At 32.4% G+C, this 12021-nt stretch overlaps 1 protein-coding gene across 1 annotated transcript in view; it reads left to right on the forward strand.

Annotated features, from left to right (window-relative positions):
* The window catches only part of LOC115885527 (peptidyl-prolyl cis-trans isomerase CYP95-like), a 541467-nt gene extending 530074 nt beyond the window's left edge, over positions 1-11393 (forward strand). The window contains exon 14 of the mRNA XM_030904483.1: positions 10882-11393. The gene's annotated coding sequence lies outside the window, so the exon portion shown is untranslated. The remainder of the gene's footprint in view (positions 1-10881) is intronic.
* Positions 11394-12021: the final 628 nt, after the last annotated feature.

Below are 12021 nucleotides of genomic sequence, written 5' to 3' on the forward strand. Positions count from 1 at the left end.
ATCTAATTTTGACACAAGGGGTCGCGCTTAACTTTTTTAATTTTAATTCAATTTTCATTGTTTTCAAACTATATTATTAGACTTTGTTGTATTTTGTGAATGTATAAATATTTTCTTAGTATAAAGTTCCATTATATTAATTTAAATTATATTACATACATATTTAAAATTCAAATATTATGACATATATGTCAGTTGCCGTTTAAAATGTCATCTTGATAACAAAAAGTTCTAAAACTGTATCTATGGTAATATCACTTAATGTTCAATTTGTTCATTCACAAAAATTTTGTTATTATCGTCATACATTTTTGCAAAATATTTTCTTAGTATAAAGTTCCATTATATTAATTTAAATTATATTACCTACATACATATTTAAAATTCAAATATTATGACATATACACATCGGGACAGGTCAACTCTGTGTATAGGATTTTAACGTGTAAGACAGTGATGTAGGCAGCTTAATGGCAAATCAAATGTATTAAAAAGAGAAAAAAGTTGGGTGGGTATGGGTGGGTACATTTCTTCTGAGCGGTATTGCCAGATTTTGCATCAAAATTTCAAACCGCATAAGTAGACGTTTCAAAAAAATGTGGCATTGTTGGATCTGGATTTTCGCCAATTAGTTACTCATTTTACTACAACTGTAATAGATTACATTTAGCTTAGATATATTATCTTCATTTCAGTAGTATACATGAACATTTTTAACATAGTTTATTTTATTCTAATTTCTTTAAAACTACGATAATATACTGGTCGGCAAGAGAAAATCTTGGGTCGTTTATTTTAGTCATCATTTACCTACATGTCTAGAAGTGAATCCCTATGGCAATCTTGTAAGTCGGGGAGAGAAAATTATTACCTATCCACTTAATCCGGAGCTCAACTTCATACGCTTGGGAAAATTCTTGCTCTTTTCTCTTTGTTCATTTATACAATCACAGAGTCTATAGACTCTGTGCACGACAATCGGCACCCAAAGCCGTGTGTACATTATCGGTTATATCATTAAATAAACTAACCAAAAAATATGCTGTATTACGTAGTAAATAGTGCAAATTCTATTGTCGACCATTCTAATCAGTATTAAATAATAATGGAGTGAGCCAGTGTGAAGTGAGACATTAAATGATTGATCATTTTGTTAAATTACGTGGTATAACTTAACACAATGATGAATCGTTTAATGTTTCATATGCACCTCCATAATTATTTAATCTGTAATCATACTGATTACATTGTTCGACAACAGAATTTGCGCTTTTAGTACGTTTTGGAATTAATAGATTATCTGTCTTATTATGCAACTAGGGATGTACGTGTCTACGTAATAGAGCATCAGCATCTCTCGAATATATCGTATTGTACTGAACACGTTGACACACGAGAATCAGCAACCAAAGCCGTGTGTACGCTTCATTAAATAAACTAACCAAAAATATGCTCTATTACGTAGTTACGTACATCCTCAGTTACATAATAGGACCGATAATCAATTAATTACATAATGTTGTAAATATCACAAATTCTATTGTCGACCGATCCGGATTAAGTGGATAGGTAATAAACTTCTCATTTTTCTCTCGTATTTTGTAGTCTTTTCTCTTTCAGTATATTGTATTGTACTGAACAAACGCTGACTTTATTCTTCATACACACGACAATCGGCATACAAAGCCGTACGTTGTACGTTTTATTAAATAAATTAACCTTTTTGTTTATTTATTGGTTCGTTTATGCTTTATTTAATGATTGATATTATTTTGTTAAGTTATACCACCAAGTGCTATAAACTAGTACAAAATTAAAAAAGTTAAGTTTAAGTAAAGTTCTTTGAAATATATCTATATTACTATTATGAATGAGAACTCTTATCGATTTTTAATTTGGAATTATATTAATTGCCAATTAATGTTTTTATTATTATTGTCAATTTTCTGCGGATAGCTGCTAAATTAATCTATTGTCAATTCAATATGATTATAATATGATGTTCAAATACCATTTTGTTATTCATAAAAACGGCCTTTTTATTACTTCTCTGTCATACTGATCCATCAATAAATATTTCTTACGTGTTGCAGCAGACGAGCAAAATTTATTAATTTTAGGGTCCTTTATATTTACTCATCCCTGATTCCATCCAATTATGGCCGCTGATGAAGCGGGAGGTAGACGTTCGCTTTCGGTCATAGGCGTACTGAAAACTAAAATTTCTTATCCTCGTATTCAGAATTATAAATAGCAATAAAAAGGATAAAGATAAGTAAAACTTTATACTGATAAGTTTGCTGTACCAATATTAAAAAAATTGGTAGTAGGAAATATTATTTCATAATATTATGACATGATAATGTTATAATGTAATACTATAAAGTAAAGTAAAAGATTTGAAGTTAACGTCTCCTTTTTGCTGCCAGGGCTAATTTCCGGGGGCTAATCCGGCCTCGAACCGGCGTGAATGAGCAGTGTGTGTCAATATATTTTACACTTTTGCCTCTATTGGACAACAGCACGATACAGAGTTTCGAACTGGTCACCCGTCTATCCACTAGTATCGCCTTACGTTGCTTAACTTCGGTGTTCTAATGGGAACCGGTGTTTCGACGTAGCTGGACCTTTGGTTGCCCGTAATACTGTAGCTACAACCGTTATAACACTGGTTATACCACACCGCATAAATACAGTATTATTATAAATAAGTAATTTATTTCAAACCCTTTAAAGTGTAGCACAATTAGAATGATAAATACGATGCCACTTAACAGTTATATAATGTTTATAATGTTAATTTTAAAGGTCGTTTTACATAAAAATTGTTTATCTGTTCTTATTTATGATACAAAACACGCTTGATCATAAAACTTTTTGATGATGTCGATGAGTTTTTTTTATATTGAGTATGTATCGGGCTTAAGAAGCAGCGTGGTGAAGGCGTTGTTCCACTGTTCGCATCTTAAACATTGTCAGCTGTCATAAAAAGATTATTATTAAAATTCTAATAAATTAAATTTTACAGAATTCATAAGCAAAACTTTTAAACTAAAATTGGCTGTAATACTAAATCTAAATGAAAATAAAATATTAGTACGCCTATGACTCAAGAGTTTGGTTTGGTTTGGTGGCGACACGTGCGAAGAGATATGCATGGCTTCCACATTTCGAGAGGCGGGGTGAGACCAATCAGCTAAGACAAATCAAGTGGTGGGAAAGAATATGGCCGTAGATGCCACGTCTAGGAAATATTCCCTAACATTAAGGTTTCTATCCAGGAAATACATTTTTAGAAAGCATATTTTTGGGCACAATTTAGTGTGTGTATTTAATTTGTTTTCTCAAACTTGGCATTTCTAAAAGTATCATCAGATAAATATTTTAAAAGAATATTTTTTGTTGGTAGATTGACCGTGCCAACCAGGCTTCAGGAAATTTTCAAAACTTCATCTGGGAACACTGACAGTATCGAAGTCCTGGAACGGTAGACATACTTTGACACATTTATCAAATCAGTCGGATTTTGAAAGGGGTTGGATGTACATCATTCTACAATATATTTACGATTTTGAAGGTTATCCATACATCTCGAGACGTTTAATCTTTTAACAATAAAAATAATTAAACGTCCGGTTGTATCTATACTGCTCATGTTTTTGTTGCTGTTTCAGCATAAGTTAAAACAAGCATTAAAAAAATGACTAAAAATCAACTTTAAAAAAGGACAATTAGCAAAATAATTATAAAAAATTAAATCAAAGGTTCAAAAATACCTCCCTGTTGTGCTTCGCAATAGCCAAGACGGTTATAAAACTCTGACCTAACTTTAGCTAACATAACAGCGGGGATATTTTCTAACGACTGAACGATTTTTAATCGCAGCTCGTCAATATTCATGGGTCGTCATGGTTATGGCCATAAATGGAATTTTTTACATATCCCCACAGAAAGAAGTCATTGGGCGACAATTCAGGAGAGCGTGGTGGCCAATTAATTGTGCCTTGTGTGGAAATTAGCCGATTGGGAAATGTGGTTTGAAGGAACAGATTTACGTTCCGCGCGTTATGCGCAGGACAGCCATCCTGCTGAAACCACACTTCCTCAAAATTGATTGGCAAATTTCGAACTGCTGGTACAATTTCGTTTTGTAGCATATCCAAATATTTGGCAGCTGTTAACATACAATCAATAAAAAAAGGCCCAATGATAGGATTTTGCAGCATGCCAGCCCAAACATTTATTTTTTGTGGATATTGTGTCCGCAGTGCCATACTAAGGTGCTTATTTTCTCGAGACCAATAACGTACTATCGAAGGATTGTGGTAGCCATGTAAGGGAAACGAGTTTTCATCTAAGAATAATATATTTTCCAAAAATAAATTATTCCGATCGGCTCTTTCTCTTACAGCCTCGCAAAACTCCAGACGTCTGTTACAATCTGCGGGAAAAATTTCTTGCGTGGTACTGATTTTGTAGGACTTATATCCATGCTTTTTTAAAACCCTGCGCACCGTTCGAGCATTGCAACCAACTTGTTCGGCTATATTTCGGCTTGAACAAGGTTCGCTTGTTTCGACCGCGGCACAAATATTAATTTCCTTGTCGGGAATCACCTTATCTGCACCTTCCTTATTGTCACAATTTCTGCACGCCGCAATGCAGCCTGTTTGCTCAAATTTATGGACAATGTTGCGTACAGTTGTGGCACAAGGCACAGGGCGATCTTGAAAGGTAAACACAAAACGCCCAATGACCTCTTCCACACTTGACGAAATGTAAAACCATTTAACGATATGCACCTTCTCTTCGGTCGTATAAATAGCCATTTTTGAAACACTTAACGTACATACCGAAGTAGCTAGGCGAAAAGAATGATGCAAAAATAGTTTGGATCTCAGGTGATCTATTTCCTTTCCCCACAATTTCATCTACATAAAGGTGCGTATTCACTATCCGAACGAACGAATGCTACTATCCAACCAGCGAACGTCCAGTCTTGTTCGCGCGGTTCTATAATTTTCATTCGTTTGCGAACGTCTCTGATATACCGACTGGAAACGGATGATGGAGCGAACCGAATGGCGAACGGCCGCATGCATTCGGTTTGCTGTCCAAATATACCGAATTTCATTCCTTTGTTCTTTCGGATAGTGAATACGAACCTTAACATAAAGCACCGCCCCTCTCAATGCGTTCTCCCACCATGCTTATGCTTTACCTTGCCCACACCCGTAAAAACCGGCAACACTGTATCGGTCGCACCGGCTCCTCGCCGGCCCCTTTTGATGCTGTCTCTCTGTCTGTCAACCGGTCATTTATATTATTCTCTGTCTTACACGTTAAAATCCTATACACAGTAATCAAATGACCAGGTCGGTATGTCAGTTGCCGTTTAAAATGTCATGTTGATAACAAAAAGTTCTAAAACTGTATCTATGGTAATATCACTTAATGTTCAATTTGTTCATTCACAAAAATTTTGTTATTATCGTCATACATTTTTGCTCTTTTAAAATGCTAAAAGAGCACGATTTATTTTGTTCAATTTTACGGAAAAGGTGATAACGCTTATCGCCGGGTTGTTGAAGAATTTAACGAAAAATGTCATAATTTTCATGCATTAAGAATCGCTAAATGAAATAATACTAAAACGCTATTGAAGACTGGCGATGTAAGTAGAATTAAGTGAGATTTAAGTAAGTTAACTAAGTTTTTATAATTTTTGTCGTTTATTAATTCAATTATTGTTCACGTTTGATTGATTATACTCATAATCACTGTTATTGCAAAAGATAGTCTTATGGAGTGGTTGACCAGTTCAATAAATACTAAAACGAATATTGAGTAATGATGAAAACGAATTGATTTTACCATAAATACCCGTTTTGATTATTTGACCATATAAAATTCATTCAACCTTATTCTCAATTTTTTTATTATTTTTCTGGGAGGGTTGACAAATTTGAAAAAGTAAAACGGAATTAACCATTAGAACCAAAGAAGAACTTTTAAGAAGAGTGCATTTTTCTTAAAAATTAATAATAAAAAAGTTTTTCCTCTTGTAAAGACGATCCCGGGACATAAAGTATAATATGATAAGAAAGTTTTATGATAGTGGTGCTTTCGAACTTCGAAGCAAAAATCTGCGCAACTGACGAACTGCATGTCCTAATTTCGTTTAAATTTCCCATATCATGTTCTATAGACCTTGCATTTTGTAAACGCAGCTCCATCTAGGGTTAATGTTTAGAAAGTTTGATGAAGCAGGCCTCTCGATATATTCTGGCGGTACAATGCGTAGACGTAGATGATACGATACGTCCGTCTGCCGTCAGATGGCGAGATATGTTATATTTAATCATTAAAACTCAGTTAGTACATTTTGTACACATAGTCAATGGTGAGCAAATACCCAACAGGTACGTTAATAAAATTTAGGTAGGTACCTAGTATACAGGGTGGTGACAATTTCGATGCTCAACATTGGCATCTCAGAAACTACAAGAGATACGAAGTCGGTTAAATGGGACAAAAGTTGCGTAATTAGAAGTTTGACAAACACCTATGAAGAAAACCCCGGTATCTTGATTAGTTTCGGATTTATGTCAAAAAAATGAAAATAATACGTTTATTTTAAATGACAATATCTTCAAAACTGTTTAATCTATTGCAACGTAAGTTGGTAGTTTTATATTTTTTACCTCAGCCAGTTAAATGCCGTTTTCAGAAAATTTCTAAGCCTTCCAGATTTCGCACAACAACAGCCAAGTTTTTGTTTTCTTATGGCTGTCATTTTGAATTTTAATACTATTAGATAGAGCGAAAAAAAGTCTATACGGTGGAATCTAATTTTTATTCATTATTATGTAAATTCCCTAAAAAAATAGTCTTTTAAAAATTCGCCTAAGTCTGCCTTAGAAATCCAATTGACACTTTATATGTCAGCAAGTTATTTTTTGTTTTTTCTATTAAGTGTCAAATCTGGAAGCACAAAAATTGTATAGTAGAGTTCAATACAAGGAAATATATTAAAATGACTCATATCCCTTGAACTTTGTTCAAAGCATATCAGTATATCACCAAATCAGATTATTTGTAGTCTGGTTTCTCTAATTAAATGACGATTTTCTTTTGTATAATAATGGCAATTTTATTTTCTTTTAAATGTACCAGAATTTGTAAATAAATATTCATCCGTCCATAATATTTTGCTATAAAAGGGGGCTTTCTTGAACACTTTCCCGAAACCATTTGCAAAATTGTAATCTTCTCTTGTGATCACTAGCATGTAAACAAATGTGAATTTGGTACACATTTAAATTTTGTGTGAGTTTATTTTTAGTACTGAAAATACTTCTGGCCGCGTTTATATGGGACCCATCTTTGAAAAAACGACATGCTAGAAGCGATATGGAGTTCAATAACCTGCCTAATTAACTTGTCAACACGTAAGTCGATAGCTGAATAGAGCAAGGTCGTCCGAGGGCCGAAATGAGGTCTTATTAGTGTGGGCCAACTATTTTATGGATATGGATGTTTAGTCTGGGATAGCCGATAGTATTATAAAAAAGAATATGGCGTCAAGGCATGGGTTGTTAGGTACAGTTGGACTATTTTAATCTAACTCTTTCCGTATGAGAAGCAGGGTTCAAATTATACGTGAAAGAGCGGAATAACATAAATAATAAATTTAGACTAATGCAATATATTTTCTTGGCGCGTAGGATAATGCGCACAATCGATGCATTAAAGGGAATAATTAATTAAATCATTAAGTTCCAAAACATATAATAATTCGGGTCTCATCGGATCTGCTGATATATTTTGATAAAATTTAGGCTATTAGGACCTATATTTTTTTATATGATAATTATTTTTTTAATTAACAACTTAGGGCAAAGAAAAAGCTTGCATGGTTTCCACCGCCAACAGTAAAAACAAATGAATTCAAGGCGGTGCTAAATATTTATTGGGATAAGTTTTTATCGTTTAAATATTGTTGTAAATAATAATTATCATTTAATTAGTGCTATTTACTTATAACTTATTAAATTTCACAACACGGCGAAATTTCAACAAAATCGGCCAACGGATCTTTGAGATATTAATAAAAAAGGTCTATTAGAAAACACCTTGACACCCCTGTATTTTTAAAATTATACATTTCCGGACACATGTTTATATGAAATTTTTACCTTAAAAACACTCAAACAATCACCTCCTGAAGTTTGGCCAGATATTAATTAACATCTTGTATTTAAAAATGGCTATCTAGTGATTTAGTAAGCTATGTTTATTTTAATAGGAAAAAAAATCATTTCATAAAAAATAAACAAACCCATAATACAAATACTATACACCAATTAATTAATTTTAATTGTATCTAAAGGCACTTTAATAATTAAAAAATGGACAGGAGCACTTAAAAATAACTGCATAGAGTATACCAAATATGCTAAAAATAATAATTCCAATAAAAAACACAAATGGCACATTAAAATGCATTATCTGAAATCAAACTATAGCTAAACGGCTAATAAAATAAGGCTCCGCGCGCACTGCATTGGATCGGACCGACCAGCAAAAGCGACTGCGACCATCGTACATATAGACGGCGCCGGCGTCCACTAAAACATTTCGGCCTGTAGAGGCCAGATTCCTACCTCTACCTATCTACGATAGTCGAGTCATCGCCTTCGCCGTTTCTCGCCGGCCCGATCCGGTGCAGTGCGCGCGGAGCTTCATACAGACAAGACGCCGACATCTATAACAAGATGAGCAGTTTTTAATAATTATTCCGAGTTATTATTACATACTTGTTTTACAATTATTGTAATACAGTAGCATTCCTACAAATAAATTTTGATTTAAGTATTGTTAATATAGTCATATTAATGATTATAGCCCGTATGATTTCTAAAATAAATAATCAAGCGTGTTTTTATCAGAATTATTAAATGATTAAGTAGAAATAGTTAATATTTAGTAACTTCGTAAGTGTTATATTTTAATATAATTATCTTAAGTTTAAATTGTGGTAAACTTGTATGAGTTTCTATTATTTATATTTAAAATCTTAGGGAAGACAACATAGATTTTAGGCAGGAGAACTTAAGAGAACGACTGTGTAATTAGTAATTAAGACTTTACAATTTTCTTTACTTGCTATTTTCTTGTCGTTCACGTTGCACGTTGACTCTTCGTTGTGTCACACACAATCTGAATTTCGGATATGATGCAGAACTGATAAATACCAAATATATTAATTGCAGGTAATCAAAGACCTATTTTTGTTAACTTTGCAAACATTTAAGGCATGCAATAATTTTAAAAAATTTTGACGTGAGATTACTTTATAATTCTTGGAAGTCTTGGATGATTAAGATTTGAATTATTATGGGTCTGTTTTGTTTAAGAAGCTAACAAATAATTTCAAAAACTCAACTATCAAAATATAACGGTAGCAAATTTTTAAAATCATGCATAGGTATAATGTTCTATATTAATTGGATATACTGAATGTAAACTAGGTATAGTTGCTGCAATCGATAATATATTTTGTTGCTTTTTCATATCACACAACATTTTCATCATAACAAAAAACCGTCAATACCGCTACTCATATTATGGGCACCTATGACTTAAATCTCATAATGATGTTTAAAAATACATAGGTATACATACTATGAATAGTGGTTGTGACGGGTTTTTACTAGGTATGATGAAAAGAAGCTGCAAACTAAATTATCGTGGAACTATATTTTAATTTATTTTTATCTACAGTAACTATAAATTTATGGACCGTCCATAAATTTACACCGCAAGTTCGAATATTGGTTAAACCTAGAAATACCCAGGTAATAGCCCGAAATATGCAAAAGAGGGGATGAGTTTAGGTTAGATTAGAATTAGGTTTTAGTTGGTTTTGCATTAATAAAAATATAGGCCTAATCTAAACTTAACCTAAAGTGCTTAAACCTTTTTTGCATATTTCGGGCTCCTACGTGGGTAACCCTACGTTTAACCAATATTCAGGCTTTTACGGTAACATAATACTCATTCTGATTGGTTTAATCTGGCTTAATCTCTAATCCATAATGAAACTGTTATGGCTCCATAATGAATCTGGCTCCATAATGAACTGGTTCGAGGTGCTATTGCAAATTAATGCCATTAATTATAATATATATATATATATATATATATATATATATATATATATATATATATATATATATATATATATATATATATATATATATATATATATAGGCAGAAAGTAGTCTCGACTGACTAGTGAGAAAGAAAATCTAGGATTTAGTGGGGTTGCAGTCCCAACTTTTATAATATATTGAAATTGGAGGGTCATCATCATTTTCAGCTTATTCAACCATTTCCAATAATTATGGTGTAGCTCACATATTTAGATACTCTCTTTGTAGTTGGGCCTATTGTTGTTTATTGTTGGCTATATGCGGGCCCAAGTTATCCCTGCCAATTTCCTAATATAATGGTCCCATCTCAGGTTTGATTATCTTCTAGGTCTCTTAATTGCTCATGGGTACCATGCTGTAATTTTTGTGGTTTATATGTTGTCCGTCCTTCTTGCCAGGTGTCCTGCACATTGCCACTTGAGGGATTTGATTCTGCGGATGACATCTATTCCCTGGGTCTTTTGTCGTATCCACACGTCATTATTCATTATTATAATTGTTTCAAAATAAGAAGTACCGATAGTTCTTAGACACTTTTAAACGCATACTGATCTACTTACAACACACGTAGTTGACATTTTTATATGTCAAATGTACAGGCACTAAAAAATTGCAATTAGTGACACTCGTATAACATATAATCTTAGATTTTTTTTGATTTCAGATTGTAATAACTAGAGGCGTGACACATGAAATGCCAGTATTAGCCAGATAAAGTGAAAATTGAGTAAGTCAAGAATTTATTTATGTTGTGTTTTAGTATAATAATAGATATTTAATTAATGTTTTTATAGAGATGTGGCGTGGGTGAATAAATTACAATTCCCATTTTTCAAATAATAAATATTTTTCTTAATTTTTATTCCATAACGATTAAACATAAGAATATATTGTGGATCATAAGAATTGACAAGAACAAATATATTTCGTTCATTTTAATTTTGAGTATATTTTGAGACCACGAAACGTGTTTGTAAATTTTTCCAACAAAAGGTGTTTTTTGTTGATCTTGTGACAAAAATACCAATAAGGAAAAATGGGAACTGTATCCATTTCTTTATAATATAAAATATAGAAAAATTTATGCCAACAATTCTTATAAATTTATAGATTTAAGAACATCTTAAATTATGTTATACCTATTATACACAGTGAGTCTTAAATAAGAGCAGAAACACGAGTTTTTTTTTAATTTGGATTGTTTTTTAGTTTTTAGTTAGAAAACGTTTTTTTTAACTAAATATGATTTTTTTGATAATATAGCAACATAGGTAGTAGATTAAATTTACAAGAAGGAAAATCCACAAAAGATCCAGTGGTTCTCAAAATTTTAACAAAAAATCATTTTTTTGGAAAATTTCAAAATAAAATAACTCGGTTATTTTGGATACAAGCATATACAGCCTCTTAAACAGTGCCGTTCGAATTCGGTGATAAACTGTAGGTCCTGTGTACTTGTGACACAGATGACACACATCACAAGTACATGCGAGAGGTAGCCGACACTCTGTATAGAGTATGGCACTGTAAAAAGATTATTTTGGACTCACTTGAAAAATGGTAAAGAGAAAATATGTTTCTTTTATCGAGATCTACCAGCCCTGAAAATATTTGCACATATTTAAGACTCACCCTGTATAGAATTACTATTTGAGAATATGAAAAGGATGTAGTGAAGGATTTAAACTTTGTACTTTTAAGGACTTTTCCTTTCATATTGTAAACTGATGTGTAACCGTATTAGATTAATAACTAAAATATTAATTTATAGATATTTAGAGATCTATTTATAGAGAAAGAATAT

This window comes from Sitophilus oryzae, unplaced genomic scaffold (assembly GCF_002938485.1).
Source record: "Sitophilus oryzae breed Bouriz unplaced genomic scaffold, Soryzae_2.0 scaffold_395_pilon_pilon, whole genome shotgun sequence".
In the NCBI taxonomy this organism is placed as follows: domain Eukaryota; kingdom Metazoa; phylum Arthropoda; class Insecta; order Coleoptera; family Curculionidae; genus Sitophilus; species Sitophilus oryzae.